Raw genomic sequence first — 19,371 nt, forward strand, 5'->3', positions numbered from 1 at the left:
CAGGAATTAAAGATTTGACAAGATAATTATTTTCTTAAGTATGATGTGCACTGTCCGCAGAATATTTAGGATTTGGTCTTCCTATTCTAGGTTCAGGCTGCTTTCTGAGCATGGATGGCATCATACTCTCTCAAAATAAGCTACCACGAGAGAAACACCCATAGTTCAGTTTGTGTTTAAACTTGCTGCTGATTCATTTCTTCCTTGATAACTGAACCTTTCTTTCCTAATTACTTTAATTATAGCCATCTCTCATTCTAAAGCTTCCCTTTTCCTTGGGAACACATTTGTTATCCTTGTGACCTCCTGTGAGACTCTGGGTAGGTATGTCACCTCCAGGATCCAGTCTGCTAAAAACAGAAGCTGCACTTTCCATGCATCCTTCTCCTGCACGTGGATGTTGCAAGGATTAAGAGAAATGAGGTATGCGTGTGGGATTATTGCCGTTATGCTTGAAATAAATTTCATGGAATTTGTTCTAAACTTTAGTGCAATAAATATTCTACTCTTCTTTGCCATAACATAGCAACAGTTCACACTGGAAATGGCATTCTTAGGTACTATTTACTGAATGCACTGCCAAGACCATGGTATCTGGTAAAGGAAGACCATTTCTGAATCTCACTCTATAACTTTCTTTGTGACCTTGAGCAAACCACTTACCTTTTTTGAGCCTCATTTCAACTAATGTTTCTCTAGGAACTACTGTGACATCAATAGGAAGCACACCTAAATAAACTACTATGTCTGATATCATTCCTACTCCCTGATCTCTAAATGGAAATGATTCAGATTCCAAAAAGCAAAGAGATTCTCTCTCAGCTAGATGAAGCAGATTCCCCAAATAACAGAGGACATCAATGCAGATCTAGGATCTGGGAGACCCAGAAAAATTATTTACTCTCAGGAGTCCTATGACAAACTAATTTTTCAAGAGATGAATAAAATGCTTGAACTGAGAGAAAAGAAAGCCACATGGTAGTCATTCCTAGAGTTGGTGCTTTACTATACAGAAGAAAGAATACGAGCTTTGGTGTCACCCAAACTTAAGTTTGAATTTTAGAATTCACGATTTTAGGGAAATTATATTACCTCTCTTTGCATATTTCCTAGTCCATAAAATGGGTATAGTTATCCTGTAGGGTTGTATGCCCATAGTTTTAATTCAACAAACATTTATTAAGTATCATATATAGTAGGTACTATACAAAACCTGGCTATTACTTTTATTATTACTATTTTCAAAAGAACCAGGGCAAACTTTAGAGGAAGGCAGAACAGATGGGGTCTCTACTGCTTAATATAAAAGGCATGCAGAAAAGCTAAGTTCTCACGCATAAACTCCTTGATCACTTAATGCCTTGAAACTCCACTATGATAAGATCAATCTAATTTGAATTAATCTTTGTTTTCTTTTCTTCTTCACTTATTAATTACTTACTTGGTACTCCAACTTTACCTTAAAATGTGAGAATTCCTGGAAAGTAACAACTTTATGAAACAGAAGAAAGAAGACAGCTCTCCCTAATGCTCCTGCTCTATCCCTGGTATCTCCTTTCCTTTAGTTCCACTGTTTATTAGCTTTGTGACCTTGGGAATGTCACCTAACTTCTCTGAACCTACTTCATCACTAAGATGGGAATGGTACCATTTAGCTTCACTGATGAGTAAACATGTATGGGAAGAGAAACTCCAAGGTGGGGAAAACACAAAGAAAGCAGCTGGGTATTAAGAAACACAAAAATATTTTAAAAATCTGCATAAGGCAGAAATCTCACTAAGTGAGCATGAGACCCCAGGCCAGGGATATAATCCAGCCTGAAAAAGTCAATCTCAATCTCTCCTGTGCAATTTACGATTTTTAGCATTTACCAACAATTCACGGTCATCCAGCAAGTGAACGGTGATGGGTTTACCAACATCATCAGGAAAGAAATGAAGTTCAACTGAGGGTCACAGGGATGATAAAACTGTCCACAGGAGAGCCAGCAAACTAAAGTTTTTATAAAGTTGCTTAAATGTTCCTAGCAGTCACACTTAGAGTGAGCCACATTCACTTAATTCCTGGGCATAATGATACTAGGGCATTAAAAACTGTATCTTACTATGTACACTACACATTTGCACCAAAAAGTAAAAGGTTATATACACAAAATCATGTATGTTGACTTTTTTGAGCAATGCAGGGATTTTTCAAAGATAACTGTTTTTCAAAGACAAATTGATTTTTCAAAGATAAATTGTTAACTTTTGTTGATTTCAGATCCTAATCCTAATTTTCTTTCCCCCTTATTCTCTTCTTTACTGATAATATATTATTGAAGGGAAAGGAGTTCTATCATCAGACTGCCTTAACTAGGTTCTAACCCTCTTTTTCTAGTTGAGTAATTCTGTTCTATAAATATTAACTGAGTCCTCATTATGTGTGGAATGAAAGGAACACAGAGATGAAGAAGAAATTATTCCAGCCTTAAAGGGTCTTGGGCTTTAGTTAATTGCAGGCCAAGGAACACTGTTTGGATAGACAGTTACCTTATGACAAAGAGATTTATGTGTTGAGGAGTATCAGGATTAAGTCAGTTTAGTCATCACTTTGCCCCGTTTAAATGCACTCAAAATATTTTTAGGCATAGCCAAACATTTTCCCTCTTGGCACCACTTGTGTTTCTTTCTCATTTCTTTCCTTGCAGGTTTCAAAACTCACACATGCCCTTCCAGCCTTCAAAGGAGCTAATCTTCCCTACGGCCCCCTGTTTACCTTCATGTGGGCCAGGAGCTCGCAGACCTGTCCTGTCTCCATAAAATCTCCATCTCTTTGCAACAGCACCCACTAAGCTTCTACTATATATTCTTAAATGACATTTCATGCACATTCTGGCCTTAGTTTGGAGTATCTTGAAAACAAAGCCACCATTTTCTCTGACGACATCGTAATTTTCTGTCAGTTGGCCAAATTAATGCTGATGTCCTTCTTCTGAGTGCCAACCAAGTCACCAAAAATGGTATTATGAGACGGGGAAGCCACAGGTCACAAATAGCTTTGTTCACAGTGTTTTAAAAACCTAGTAATGGAAATATAATCACCTAGATCTCTGGATTTTCCAAAAGAACCTGAAAGCCTGACAAAAGAACCACACCCACTCACAGTCACAACAGACAGGCAAGGGGGCAGGTGTCTCCCTACTTAGGGCATAAGCTCACAAGTGTATGGTGGTTTCCCTCAAGATCCTCCTTCCAATCAAGGGCCTGTGCTTTACATACTGTGCGTGTAGACTTCACGCTGGAGTTTAAGGAACACAGCAGTAAGCAAAACATAAAAGCCCCTAACTTCCTGGAACTACACGATGGTTTGAGCAGATGCTGAAGGAAAGGGAAAAGCAGCCCACTAGGAGTAGTGACATGAGGGTATTCTAACGTTGCTGAGGACCTCACTATTTAACGGCATCCTGAGTGAATCTTTTGTCATGTGAATGGCCACGCCCTATTTTACCAGTTTTGAGATCTAGATTGGGTATGCTTACAATGAAGGTACAAAGTTAATCTGTAAGTCCATTTAATAATTATGATTACAGTAGTAAATTCCTATGTCTGTCACTGAAAATAATTTTGAAGTTTCACTCATGGATTCCATTATCACCATATCTTATATGCTGCATATCTCATATATGACCTAAATAGACTGTCTAAATCTGTGCTGAACATCTTCAGATTAAGAAATCTGCATTAGGGGGCAGAGCCAAGATGGCAGCATGAGTAGAGCAGTGGAAATCTCCTCCCAAAAACACATAGATCTATGAAAATATAACAAAGAAAACTCTTCCTAAAATAGAGACCAGAAGACATAGGACAACATCCATACCACATCAACACCTGCAAGAACCCAGCGCCTGTGAACAGGGTAAGATACAAGCCCCGGCCCAGCGGGACCCGAGTGCCCCTCCCCCTGGCTCCCAGCGGGTGGATAGAAATCGGAGCAGTATTTTTTTTTGGCGAGTGCTTTTTGGAAGCCTTAAAGGGACAGGGACCCCGGTGCTAGGGAGGCAGGGTGGTGGTTCCGGTGGGCGGGTGCCTGAGACCGGTGCCTGAGGACAAAGAAAATCATGTGTTTTTTCCTTTTTTTTTTTTCTTTTTCCTCTTTCGTTGTTGCTGTTGTTGTTTTGGTTTGGAGAGTGCTTTTTGGAAGTCTTAAAGGGGCAGGACAGGACACTTAGACCAGAGGCAGGGAATCTGGGGATCTCTGGTCACTCTAACCCCCTGGGCAACAGGGAGCACAGAGGCCCCTTACGGAGATAAATAGCCTCCCGGCCGCTCCCCCTCCAACGGGGCTCCACCACTTTGGAGGAGCAGCCCCAGCCAGGCGACGCCCACAGCAACAGCGGAGATAAACTCCATAGCAAACGGGCAGGTAGCAGAAGCCCTGTCTGCGCACAGCTGACAAGCATAAGCACTAGAGGTCGCTATTCTCCCAGGAGAGGAAGGCCACAAACCAACAAGAAGGGAAGCTCTTCCAGCGGTCACTTGTACCAGCTCTGCAAACTATCTCTATCACCATGAAAAGGCAAAACTACAGGCAGACAAAGATCACAGAGACAACACCTAAGAAGGACACAGACCTAACCAGTCCTCCTGAAAAAGAATTCAAAATAAAAATCATGAACATGCTGACAGAGATGCACAGAAAAATGGAAGAGCAATGGGATGAGATGCAGAGAAAAATGCAAGAGCAATGGGATGAAGTCCGGAGGGAGATCACAGATGTCAGGAAGGAGATCACAGAAGTGAAACAATCCCTCGAAGGATTTATAAGCAGAATGGATAAGATGCAAGAGGCCATTGAAGGAATAGAAACCAGACAACAGGAACGTATAGAAGCTGACATAGAGAGAGATAAAAGGATCTCCAGGAATGAAACAACACTAAGAGAACTATGTGACCAATCCAAAAGGAATAATATTCATATGATAGGGGTACCAGAAGAAGAAGAAAGAGGAAAAGGGATAGAAAGTCTCTTTGAAGAAATAATTGCTGAAAACTTCCCCAAACTGGGAGAGGAAATAATCAAACAGACCACGGAATTACACAGAACCCCCAACAGAAAGGATCTAAGGGAGACAACACCAAGACACATAATAATTAAAATGGCAAGGATCAAGGACAAGGAAAGAGTTTTAAAGGCAGCTAGAGAGAAAAAGGTCACCTATAAAGGAAAACCCATCAGGCTAACATCAGACTTCTCGACAGAAACCCTACAGGCCAGAAGAGAATGGCATGATATATTTAATGCAATGAAACAGAAGGGCCTTGAACCAAGGATACTGAATCCAGCACGACTATCATTTAAATATGATTGCGGGATTAAACAATTCCCAGACAAGCAAAAGCTGAGGGAATTTGCTTCCCACAAACCACCTATACAGGGCATCCTACAGGGACTGCTCTAGATGGGAGCACTCATAAAAAGAGCACAGAACAAAACACACAACATATGAAGAATGGAGGAGGAGGAATAAGAAGGGAGAGAAGAAAAGAATCTCCAGACAGTGTATATAACAGCTCAATAAGTGAGCTAAGTTAGGCAGTAAGATACTAAAGAAGCTAAACTTGAACATTTGGTAACCACGAATCTAAAGCCTGCAATGGCAATAAGTACATATCTCTCAATAGTCACCCTAAATGTAAAAGGACTTAATGCACCAATCAAAAGACACAGAGTAATAGAATGGATAAAAAAGCAAGACCCATCTATATGCTGCTTACAAGAAACTCACCTTAAACCCAAAGACAAGCACAGACTAAAAGTCAAGGGATGGAAAAACATATTTCAGGCAAACAACAGTGAGAAGAAAGTAGGGGTTGCAGTACTAATATCAGACAAAATAGACTTCAAAACAAAGAAAGTAACAAGAGACAAAGAAGGACACTACATAATGATAAAGGGCTCAGTCCAACAAGAGGATATAACCATTCTAAATATATATGCACCCAATACAGGAGCACCAGCATATGTGAAACAAATACTAACAGAACTAAAGAGGGAAAAAGACTGCAATGCATTCATTTTAGGAGACTTCAACACACCACTCACCCTAAAGGATAGATCCACCGGGCAGAAAATAAGTAAGGACACACAGGCACTGAACAACACACTAGAACAGATGGACCTAATAGACATCTATAGAACTCTACATCCAAAGCAACAGGATATACATTCTTCTCAAGTGCACATGGAACATTCTCCAGAATAGACCACATACTAGCTCACAAAAAGAGCCTCAGTAAATTCCAAAATATTGAAGTTCTACCAACCAATTTTTCAGACCACAAAGGTGTAAAAGTAGAAATAAATTCTACAAAGAAAACAAAAAGTCTCACAAACACATGGAGGCTTAACAACATGCTACTAAATAATCATTGGATCAATGAACAAATCAAAATAGAGATCAAGGAATATATAGAAACAAATGACAACAACAACACAAAGCCCCAACTTCTGTGGGATGCAGCGAAAGCAGTCTTAAGAGGAAAGTATATAGCAATCCAGGCACACTTGAAGAAGGAAAAACAATCCCAAATTAATAGTCTGACATCACAATTATCAAAACTGGAAAAAGAAGAACAAATGAGGCCTAAACTCAGCAGAAGGAGGGACATAATAAAGATCAGAGAAGAAATAAACAAAATTGAGAAGAATAAAACAATAGCAAAAATCAATGAAACTAAGAGTTGCTTCTTTGAGAAAATAAACAAAATAGATAAGCCTCTAGCCAAACTTATTAAGAGAAAAAGAGAATCAACACAAATCAACAGAATCAGCAATGAGAATGGAAAAATCACGACAGACTCCACAGAAATACAAAGAATTATTAAAGACTACTATGAAAACCTATATGCCAACAAGCTGGAAAACCTAGAAGAAATGGACAACTTCCTAGAAAAATAAAACCTCCCAAGACTGACCAAGGAAGAAATACAAAAGTTAAACAAACCAATTACGAGCAAAGAAATTGAAATGGTAATCAAAAAACTACCCAAGAACAAAACCCCGGGGCCGGACGGATTTACCTCGGAATTTTATCAGACACACAGAGAAGACATAATACCCATTCTCCTTAAAGTGTTCCAAAAAATAGAAGAGGAGGGAATACTCCCAAACTCATTCTATGAAGCCAACATCACCCTAATACCAAAACCAGGCAAAGACCCCACCAAAAAAGAAAATTACAGACCAATATCCCTGATGAATGTAGATGCAAAAATACTAAATAAAATATTAGCAAACAGAATTCAACAGTATTTCAAAAGGATCATATACCATGACCAAGTGGGATTCATCCCAGGGATGCAATGATGGTACAACATTCGAAAATCCATCAACATCATCCACCACATCAACAAAAAGAAAGACAAAAACCACATGATCATCTCCATAGATGCTGAACAAGCATTTGACAAAATTCAACATCCATTCATGATAAAAACTCTCAGCAAAATGGAAATAGAGGGAAAGTACCTCAACATAATAAAGGCCATATATGATAAACCCACAGCCAGCATTATACTGAACAGCGAGAAGCTGAAAGCATTTCCTCTGAGATCGGGAACCAGACAGGGATGCCCACTCTCCCCACTGTTATTTAACATAGTACTGGAGGTCCTAGCCATGGCAATCAGACAAAACAAAGAAATACAAGGAATCCAGATTGGTAAAGAAGAAGTTAAACTGTCACTATTTGCAGATGATATGAGACTGTACATAAAAAACCCTAAAGACTCCACTCCAATACTACTAGAACTGATATTGGAATACAGCAAAGTTGCAGGATACAAAATTAACACAGAAATCTGTAGCTTTCCTATACACTAACAATGAACCAATAGAAAGAGAAATCAGGAAAACAATTCCATTCACCATTGCATCAAAAAGAATAAAATACCTAAGAATAAACCTAACCAAAGAAGTGAAAGACTTATACTGTGAAAACTACAAGTCACTCTTAAGAGAAATTAACGGGGACACTAATGAATGGAAACTCATCCCATGCTCATGGCTGGGAAGAATTAATATCGTCAAAATGGCCATCCTGCCCAAAGCAATATACAGATTTGATGCAATCCCTCTCAAATTACCAGCAACATTCTTCAATGAATTGGAACAAATAATTCAAAAATTCATATGGAAACACCAAAGACCCCGAATAGCCAAAGCAATCCTGAAAAAGAAGAATAAAGTAGGGGGGATCTCACTCTCCAACTTCAGGCTCTACTACAAAGCCATAGTAATCAAGACAATTTGGTACTGGCACAAGAACAGAGCCACAGACCAGTGGAACAGATTAGAGACTCAGGACATTAACCCAAACATATATGGTCAATTAATATTTGATAAAGGAGCCATAGACATACAATGGCAAAATGACAGTCTCTTCAACAGATGGTGCTGGCAAAACTGGACAGCTACATGTAGGAGAATGAAACTGGACCATTGTCTAACCCCATATACAAAGGTAAACTCAAAATGGATCAAAGACTTGAATGTAAGTCATGAAACCATTAAACTCTTGGAAAAAAACATAGGCAAAAACCTCTTAGACATAAACATGAGTGACCTCTTCTTGAACATATCTCCCCGGGCAAGGAAAACAACAGCAAAAATGAGCAAGTGGGACTACATTAAGCTGAAAAGCTTCTGTACAGCGAAAGACACCATCAGTAGAACAAAAAGGAACCCTACAGTATGGGAGAATATATTTGAAAATGACAGATCCGATAAAGGCTTGACGTCCAGAATATATAAAGAGCTCACACGCCTCAACAAACAAAAAACAAATAACCCAATTAAAAAATGGGCAGAGGAACTGAACAGACAGTTCTCTAAAAAAGAAATACAGATGGCCAACAGACACATGAAAAGATGCTCCACATCGCTAATTATCAGAGAAATGCAAATTAAAACTACAATGCGGTATCACCTCACACCAGTAAGGATGGCTGCCATCCAAAAGACAAACAACTAAAAAAGGTTGGCGAGGCTGTGGAGAAAGGGGAACCCTCCTACACTGCTGGTGGGAATATAAATTAGTTCAACCATTGTGGAAAGCAGTATGGAGGTTCATCAAAATGCTCAAAATAGACCTACCATTTGACCCAGGAATTCCACTCCTAGGAATTTACCCTAAGAACGCAGCAATCAAGTTTGAGAAAGACAGATGCACCCCTATGTTTATCGCAGCACTATTTACAATAGCCAAGAATTGGAAGCAACCTAAATGTCCATCGGTAGAGGAATGAATAAAGAAGATGTGGTACATATACACAATGGAATACTACTCAGCCATAAGAAGTGGAAAAATCCAACCATTTGCAGCAACATGGATGGAGCTGAAGAGTATTATTCTCAGTGAAATAAGCCAAGTGAAGAAAGAGAAATAGCAAATGATTTCACTCATCTGAGGAGTATAAGAACAACGGAAAAACTGAAGGAACAAAACAGCAGCGGAATTACAGAACCCAAAAATGGACTAACAGGTACCAAAGGGAAAGGAACTGGGGAGGATGGGTGGGCAGGGAGGGATAAGGGGGGGGAAGAAGAAGGGGGGTATTAAGATTAGCATTCATGCGGGGGGAGGGAGAAAGGGGAGGGTGGGCTGTACAACACAGAGAGGACAAGTAGTGATTCTACAACATTTTGCTAAGCTGATGGGCAGTAACCGTAATGTGGTTTTTAGGGGGGACCTGATATAGGGGAGAGCATAGTAACATAGTATTCTCCATGTAAGTGTAGATTAAAGATTAAAAAAAGAAAGAAAGAAAGAAAGAAAAGGGGGATTACTCCTTGATAGGATAAAACTATTGGTAAATCAAAGATCAACACATGCTTTAAATATCCTTAATGTTGATCACTTAAAAGGTGTCAGATGATCAGCTATGGAGGTACTCTTTTCTGATAATATTCCTTTCTCTTAATAAAAAAAAAAAAAAGCAGTTCCTGTGTGCTGACCTCCAATGAGTTCTACACAGTGGTATAGAGGGCATGTCAAAGTGTGGGCAAAGGGTCTGCTTGTTTCTATGCAGAAGATCAAGGCCTAGCTTGGATACCCAGAAAATGAACTAAGATACGATATGAGGAGGAGCTTCCGGCATCAGCACTCTCTGGAGGACTCGTGCCGGGGGATGATCATCAAAAAGCCTCCACAGGGATCTGGGCAATGCTGCGGTTGTGGCTGCATCCACCCCACTGTCTCCTGGACTTGCCATTGGAATAAGGAGGGAGATGTCTAGGCTGGCATGTGCATACAGTGAGACAACGAATTTGACCGGATCTGTACTGTTGGAACTCAACCAGGAGTTGGGAGGGGTGCAAGTTGTAGCACTGCAAAATCTTATGACTATAGACTATCTATGGTTAAAAGAACATATGGGATGTGAACAGATCCCAGAAATGGGTTGCTTTAATTTGTCTGATTTCTCTCAGACTGTTCAAGTACAGTTGGACAATATCCATCATATCATAGACAAATTTTCACAAATACCTTGGGTGCCTAAATGGTTTTCTTGGCTTCACTGGAGATGGATGGTAATTATAGATTTGCTTTGTTTATGTCACCGTATTCCTATTATGTTAATATATGAGCGCAAGTTAGTTAGTAGTTTAAAACCTATACATGCTTAACGTACTCTACAAGAAGATATGTCAAAGAAATAATCAATCCTCCCATGTTTTCTTCCATATGCTACCTCTATAGCTTTTCTTCTTCCTTCCTAATTACAACCCTTAAATAGAATTCGTGCCTCATATCGAATTTACCGAGTATCATAATTCCTCCAGGTGGTAAAGATACCTCCAGACAAGTGCTGGGCATAGAAGCCACAGGGCATAAATCTGCAAAGAAGTAAAAAGCTAACCTTTGCAAACAATATGGCTTCTCTCTCACTTACCAACTTTACATTTCCCTGTATGGCCCCGGAAGATGACTGGTTAGCCAGAGACGGGTAAGATTCCTCAAGGGAGGAACAACCTAAGAGAGGCACAGTCGCAGGGGGGCTATCAGGTGAGAAATTGGGGCTCAACAGAGGTGAGGCTCAGAACCTCAACCCCCTGTTTTGAGAGAAATCTTCTGCATCCGTGGATGTTTTGTTGCCCTTGTCTAGCTTGGATTAATACTTAGTCCATAGGCACACACCTGATCATCTACATTTGCCCTCTTACAGCACTAAACTGTGTTTTCTACCTTTATCTTGCATCTACCTACCACTTCAGCATTTTATTAAAAATAAAAATAATAATAATAATAGGAGAAATGTGGGATCAACATATAAATCAAGTACAAAAATCAAATGAATATTCATATTTGACCTGATGGTTTATAGGTCATATTGCATGATCAAAACCGAAAGTTTCTGTGATGAATGCCCTTGTACTGTTCACCATGTAAGAATTTATTCACTCTGTAAGAATTCGTTCACCATGTAAGAACTTGTTCGTTATGCTTCAGAAGATTGGAGACTGACGAGAATTAGGCTTGAGATGGATTAATGATTGTACATTGAGCATTGACCCCCCTATACTGAATTTTATTGTTGTTAACAACCATTTGATCAATAAATATGAGAGATGCCCTCTCAAAAAAAAAAAAAAAAAAAAATCAAACAAACATTCATATTTGACCTGATTGTTTATAGTTCATAATGCGTGATCAAAACCAAAAGTTTCTGTGATGAATGCCCTTGTATTGTTCACCATGTAAGAATTTATTCACTATGTAAGAATTCGTTCACCATGTCAGAACTTGTTCGTTATGCTTCAGAAAATTGGAGACTGACGAGAATTGGGCTTGAGATGGATTAATGATTGTGCATTGAGCATTGACCCCCCTATACAGAATTTTATTGTTGTTAACAACCATTTGATCAATAAATATGAGAGATGCCCTCTCAAAAGAAATCTGCATTAATAATCAGAAATGCTCTCATTTATTTTTGCATTTAAAAGTACCAACAAAACTATACTTCATATCAGATTATTTTAATACTTAGATTCACACAGTCAATTGTTTTTGACCACAAAGCAAAGACCGTGTATTCTGAAGGCTTCTAAATATCAAATTATTGCCTAATGCCCCCAATTTTTGCCTTGCTGACCTACAGTAAAACTTCTGATGCCCACTAGATATGTAATAGGTACATGAATAAAGCACACCAGAAAACTGCTTGATGACTTGAGAAAGTATCTACACAGAAGTACCCCTACATTCTAATTAAGTTCTCCTTATGTTAAAATTGCAGGAAACCATGAGTTATAATAGTGGAGACAGTTTGAGTAAAAGAGGTTAGGAAGAGAGAAAATTACCTAAGCATATTGTTTAAAGAAATTAAAATAATTTCATCTAAAGATGTCTGGTTATATACAACTTAAACCAAATCATATAATTGGTTTCACAACTTGGGTTAGTAAGAACATGATTGCCAGAATTCTTTTTCCTGAAATTACTCCCTAACTCAGTTATCACTGCCACCAATTCTAAGAATTATCTTCATTCAATTTTGATTTGTATAACTCCAAAAATAAGAACTAAGAAAAACAGTGGCATGCATATAGAGACCAGACTACATATTAAGTGACTCAAACTCAGATCTGGTGGTTAAGCTCACATACTGTCCACTATACTGCACAGGTTCTTTCTGAATAATAATTAAATCTAAAGTAAGCTTTTAGAGTTTGCAAAGATCCAGTATCTCACTTACTTTTGGTTAATCCTAGAAAGTTGGGGCACACAATATATCTCTAATATACAGGATACTGGGTCCCAGGTATGGTATTTATAGAAAAACCTAAAGTTAAAACAAAAACAAAAAATGGCTCTTGTTTTTTATTATGATTTAGACCAGATATTAGCAAACGGTCCAAAGAAATTGGATAGAGTGCCTGGTAATATCCACAAGGCATATAAAACTACTAACGGAAATGAATGTGCACAACTAAATTATGTTACTTTTAGAGTAACTGTATCTTTAAAAAGAGTAGTAGAGTATCTGTTATGCTTGTATTTTGGGGATGGTAAATACCAGATATCTGTACTGCCCCTTCTCTTCCCTACTATAATGCTCCAAGCACACTCTTTTCTGCTAGGCCTGAACCCAGTCTCAGAATCTTTTTGAACATACAGCTCCACACAGTCTCAACCAATTGACTGGAAATATTAGCCACACATATAAGTCCTGCATTCCTATTTTGACTCTCTTCATTTAGGTCCACATTATGTAACATTTGCTTCTGGCATTTTTTTTTCTTTGCTTCTGATTCTATATTTGTCATCAATGTTTCTCATATTATTACGTGTTTGTATGTATCATCTTCTCCCAAGTACAGGGACTCTGCCTTTTATTCATCTCAGAGCACCAACTGCAGTGATTAATACACAGTAGGCACTCAAAGTGTTCTGAATGTATCTGAGATAAATATATGATATTTATGGAAAAATCTAAAGTTAAAAAAAAAACAACTCCCCTTGTTTCTGATTATGGCTTGGACCAAAGGTCAATAAACTTTTCCTGTAAAAAGCCAGAGAATAATTATTATAAGCTTTCAGGCCAGCTGGTCTCTGATGCACCAACTCGACTCTGACATTATAGTGAGAGCAACCATAGACAAAATATAAACAAATGAGCTGAGTCTATATTCCAAGAAAACTTTATTTATGGACACTGAAATCTGAATTCTATATAATTTTCACATCTCACAAAATATTTTTCTTCTCTTGACTTTTTCCTCAACAATTTAAAATTGTAAAAATCCCTTCATAGCCTGTGAGCCACAGAAAAGCATGAGGCAGGATGTGGACTTGGCCCACAGACCCAGATCTGTCACTCTCAAAGTGTGAACTTTGGGTGGCCTGCAAGATCCTGTCAGCAAGTCCAGCTACCTATATGTAGGCCAGATTTTCTTTGTATGCCTCAAACAAAACAATGGACCACACGGACTGAGTAGAGAAGCAAATAAGAGGATCTGGCTGTCTTCTGTGAAGCCAGAAATTGAAGAGATTTGTAAAACTGTAAAACAATGTCACTCTCCTCACTAATCTTTCTTTGTTTGGAAAATACAATTACATTTCTTTATGTTAACCTGTTATGGGTTTCTTATTGATTTTTTAAATGGATTAATATTTTTTAAATGCTTCAGTTTTGATTTTTAATTATAATAAATGTCAATAGCTTATAACCCATGCAAACAAAAGGTCTCTAAGAGACCCCAGTAGATTTTGAGAATATAAAGGGATCTTGAGATCAGACAGTTTGAGAACCCGCTGCAGATGAAGCTGGGCTGACTTACTCCTGCTGCACAAAGTGTTCTCGGGCCATATGCAGGGTACTTCCTCAGCCTGACCCACCAGGCAGACCACCTGATTTCAATCTCTACCTTGACTTCAACTCACCTAAGAGCTTCCTGGCATTCTTTGATTAGATCCTGATTTGGTAAAACTTAATCCCATGCAATTTATGTTCTTGTATAATAAATTTGGTGAGAACATTATGATTATTTTCATCAAAGAACCTTTCAGATACATGCAGACCATAAAAATGCTTCAGCCTCTACTTTGCCAAAATAGGCAACTTGAAGCAAGTATCTCTCCCTGGCTTGTATTTTCTAATCTTTAAAAAAAAATTATTATTATAATTCTTTGCCATCAGAACATATCTCAAAACAGATTCACTTTATAAATTAAAGTGCTTCTGACATGGCTCCATGAAAATTGTGGGAGCTAATCGGGCATCCTAACGTAAACACTGTATCCAAAGGATTAAAATCCACTAGACATGGTACAAATTTAGTGCTAATAATAATGCACTAAAAATTACATTTTGCAAGTAAATTATACATATCTTAGCATTTTAAAAGTATTAATATTTTGCTTGTTCTGTCATTTGAGATTTAACCTTTGCTAAAGAATATTTTAGGAGAAATAAAAGGGAAAGTTATCTTGATTCCAGTGTTTCTCATACAGGGAACCTTACATAAGGGAGCATTTCTTTCAATATAAATCGATTTTGTCATAAGGTTTAACTGTCTATCCAAATGATACTGCTGGCCTGGGGGATCTCTGCTCCATTTTAGGGAGAATTAAGGCAACAATAATCACGATTCCAACCTTTATCACCTTACTGAATAATATATTCTTACTTAGAAAGTGTTTCTCATGAGTATACAATTGTAAAAATCTTCATAGTTTTCTTTTTTGGAATATTAACTTTGTAAACAATAACAAAGAAGGAAAAGATTTATATTTTGGGGCATTTATCCTTTAATCTGTCTTATAAAATGTCTAAAAAACCAAGAACTATGATCAGATGCTAAATCTACATAATAATTTGTGATTACTGGCTCCAAGTAGAAAAACAAAGTACATCTGGCTCTTCTGACCAACACCAAAACTGAAATTCACTAGCATCATTAGATCAGAAAGACACTAGCAAATCATTATTTCCTATTGGGGAGGTGATTACCTGTTTGGGGGAACAGTGCCTATTATAATAGAAGGATTTTGGTAGCTGTGATTTTCAGTGAAGAACAGAAAACAGACAAGATGTGGGGGAAAATGCTTACTGTTTAAATCTACAGTAAAAGCAAAAGTCTCACTATGATTGCAAAACATTCCAAATTGTGAAACTTAAGTTACTTGTAAAATAGACAAAAGTAAAGCTGCTTCCTCAGTCATTTTTGGAGATCTCAGCATCAATTTAAAGAAAATGCTTATATTTAAAAGAAAGCCTATTACAAAATATGAATCCTTACATAACTACAAATAAGGACATGAAGTAAATTTATATACCATATCATACAACATTCTTATTCCATGTGTTTGCACATGAAGGAGATGTGAAATTAAAGTTTAAAAAAAGTTATTTCCTTTACTATTGAATTCTTTAAGAAATAAAACAGTACAAGAAATAACCACAATTGATATTAATTGCAAGAACAATCAAATTATATAAAATTGTTATGTGGATTATATGAAAAAAGAAAAGGATGGATGGATTTCCTTGTGTGGAAAAGATACATTTCTGTATGTACTGTAAAATACTGCCTATGAAAATGTTTTTACATAATAAATAATTTTTCCCACTCTCATTTTTAAATAAAAATTATGTGCATTTAAAACCCTGGTTATAAGAGGTGAGGCTCAGAACCTCACCCCCTCTGCTTTGAGAGAAATCTTCTGCATCCGTGGATGTCCTGCTGCCCTTGTCTAGCCTGGATTAATACTTAGTCCATAGGCACACACCTGATCATCTGATCATCTACATTTGCCCTCTTACAGCACTAAACTATGTTTTCTACCTTTATCTTGCATCTACCTACCACTTCAGCATTTTATTAAAAATAAAAATAATAATAATAATAGGAGAAATGTGGGATCAACATATAAATCAAGTACAAAAATCAAACGAATATTCATATTTGACCTGATTGTTTATAGGTCATAATGCATGATCAAAACCGAAAGTTTCTGTGATGACTGCCCTTGTACTGTTCACCATGTAAGAATTTATTCACTATGTAAGAATTCGTTCACCATGTAAGAACTTGTTTGTTATGCTTCAGAAGATTGGAGACTGACGAGAATTAGGCTTGAGATGGATTAATGATTGTACATTGAGCGTTGACCCCCCTATACTGAATTTTATTGTTGTTAACAACCATTTGATCAATAAATATGAGAGATGCCCTCTCAAAAAAAAAAAAAAAAACCTGGTTATAATAAAGTTTGTTGGGAAGGCAACAGATTTAAAAATCACATGGAATTTAAAAATCACATGGAATCACAAAGACAGAAGGGATCAAGAGGGTTTAGGGCCATATTTGAGAAGGAAAATATAGTCTGAGAAAACATGCTACTCCAAAGCGGCAAAACTATAATCAAAATGTGGTTGTTTGAAAGCATGGCACAGTAGTTTAACATCTGGAAAACACTGCTGCTATTTCAATTAGGTAGTTCCCAACTCCCCTCCCCAGTGGTGGGGCAATGCATTGTAATTTTCTCTAGCTACTGGGGTATTTTCTTAGCACTTTGTGGAAACTGTTGGCTTTCAGAAACACACAGGCTGATTTGAAACAAAAGTTAGACAAAATACAGAATTGTAACAACAATAAAAAGCAATTTAGAAAGAGGATCAAAGCCAAGCAGATAAGCAAACATTTTTAAATCAGCTGAGATTTTTTTTCAGATCAGTTCCCTAATTTCAAAGAGCCAAACCAAAGCAAAGCATGCTGACTTACACTGATTCTTCAGTTCTTTCAGCTGTTGTTTAAATTGTACAAATTTTTCATTGTTTTGGAAGTCTGCATCTGAATTCTTATTCTGTAAAGCCAAAAATTTCTTCTCCACTAATAATTTTAGATCTGGTATTTTTCTGGACGTTCTTCTTGTACCTGAGGAAGATAATAAAAATAACTAAGTGTTAACGATAACATAGTTTTGTAACATTACTTTTATCTCAATTCATTCAAATGAAAATACTATGAGGTAGAAAACACAAACTCGCCACAGTGAACCAGAGAGGTCGGGACTAGTTGCAGAACAAACTGTTGGGAAAGAGTGGAGGGAATCATTCACCCCATCTACTCATCAATTTCTTAAGCCACTCTTCAAGGCCCTCCTAATTTGCTGTCTCCTGGCAACTACGGGGGAACAATCTCACACCAGCACAATTCCATGTCCTCTAACCTGAGCACTGCGGCTTCTGCTCTTTAGCCAGCAGTCTCTGTCCCCATCTGTCTCTCAACATGCCCCTCTTCTCTGGCAGGTGAGAGTGGTTCTTATTTCACAAGAGGTTGACTTGAATCTTGAGCTTTACCATCTGCTGCCACAAGAAGGAACAAGTGCCCCCTATTACATTCAAAATTAAACTCTCAGCCCATATTCCTTTTCTTCCTGTCAATATTTTATTATAAAAGGAAACATGTAGAAGAGTTGAAAGAACTGTATTTTGCCATTCATCTAGCTCCTCGATGCCACAATAACGTTTTGCTGTTTTATCACGTATCTATCCATCTTTCGGTTTTGCTGTCCACCCTCAACCAGGTTTTCAAGTTCATTCTTAATTTCATCTTCTTCATTTTCAGAACACTCTTTTCCTCTCTAGAGGCTCTTACCCCTAAAATGTTTAATTTTGCCCTTTACTTCCATATTTAAAATCAGCCTCTTATAATCCCCTCAGTTATTTTCTCCTTACAGTCCAGCTCCTTTGAAAAAAAAACCATCTGTATCCACTACTGCTACTTGCTTATCCTCAAACTTTTGCCACTAGTGACGCTGCTGGCCTCACTAATACACTGTAACTGCTCTTCTGCAGGACTTCATAACCGGCCCACTGAATCACTGGCCTTTTCCTGGTGCTCCTGCCATCAAAAATTCACCAACCTCTCCCTCAGGCCCCAGCAGGCCTCAGCCACGCTCCTACCATAGCACCAGTAATATTAACTGGATTTATTTTTATATTCTATGTCTCTTTCCTCAAATAAATTCTAAAGTCTTTCAAAGGTGTCTGATTTATCAGTGTTGCCAGCACCTGACACATTAGAAGTAGTACTTAATATATTTCAAATGAATCAATCTTATTAGATTCCAAATATACATACCACTAAAACTCATGACTTACTGTTGTTATCATTAGTAGAGTACACAGCACAATTTCTGAGCTGGAAGATAACTTAGAGATCATGTGATCTTGAGCTCCACACTCCTCATTTTCATAAATGAATAAAATGATATACAAAGAAGTTAAATGACTTGTCTACAGTAATCCAGTTAATTAGAGGCAATGCTAAGACTACAAGGTAGATAAAGAAAATTCTTGGTTTTGGTTCTAGTCGGCAGGATATATTTCTGATCTCTGAATCTGAGTAGCAATGCATGTGAAGTCAAAAGATTATGTGCAGTTTATCTGCTTTGATTATCCTTTGTCACGGAGAAAAGAATTACATAATCTTCTTTTGCCTAGTTGTTAGGCATTTTAATTAGCTAAATGGAAAATAAAAATTAAGCATGAAACCAAAATACTCAAATTTATATTTATGGTACAATGTGTATATTGATGGTAATCAACCAGTGCTGAATCCACCATCAAAGAAAGTTGTGAAAAATACGGAGAGGCTTTAATGATAAGTCTTATATGTAATTTAAAATTTTAAATAAGTCCTGTAAGGCTAAAGAACCAATAAAGCTCAGTTGGGAAAAGAGAAGGTAGAAAGGCAATTTAATAATGCCTTTCCTCTAATAAAATGAGGAAATGAGCTCAAGAGTAAGAGCTATTATACGTGGTGACTAGAGCAAGAGCTATTATACGTGGTGACTAGAGCAACAGCTATTATACGTG

Source organism: Manis javanica, chromosome 4 (genome assembly GCF_040802235.1).
Source record: "Manis javanica isolate MJ-LG chromosome 4, MJ_LKY, whole genome shotgun sequence".
Lineage (NCBI taxonomy): Eukaryota > Metazoa > Chordata > Mammalia > Pholidota > Manidae > Manis > Manis javanica.